This window comes from Salmo salar, chromosome ssa01, assembly GCF_905237065.1.
Source record: "Salmo salar chromosome ssa01, Ssal_v3.1, whole genome shotgun sequence".
NCBI lineage: Eukaryota > Metazoa > Chordata > Actinopteri > Salmoniformes > Salmonidae > Salmo > Salmo salar.
In genome coordinates this window covers 150,581,172-150,581,524 of record NC_059442.1, presented here as the reverse complement: position 1 = coordinate 150,581,524, position 353 = coordinate 150,581,172, and positions in this window count along the sequence as shown.

Genomic DNA, 353 nt, shown 5'->3' with positions numbered 1-353 from the left:
GCAGAATCACATCCGGCCATGATTGGGAGTCCCATAGGGTGGTGCACAATTGGCCCAGTGTCATCTGGGTTTGGCTGGGGTAGGCCATCATTGTAAATAAGAATTTGTTCTTAACTGACTTGCCTGATAAATAAAATGTTAATTCTCTCCTCTCAACATGTCAGGAATACATGTGGTAAAACATACCTGTCTCAACTGCCTCAGAAACAAATGGCTGTAGTAAAAAGTTATGTTTCTAAAATGGTGGTTTGGATCACAGCAGATCCATTCCTTCTGGATTGTTATTGTGATGGTTTGGATCACAGCAGATCCATTCCTTCTGGATTGTTATTGTGATGGTTTGGATCACAGCA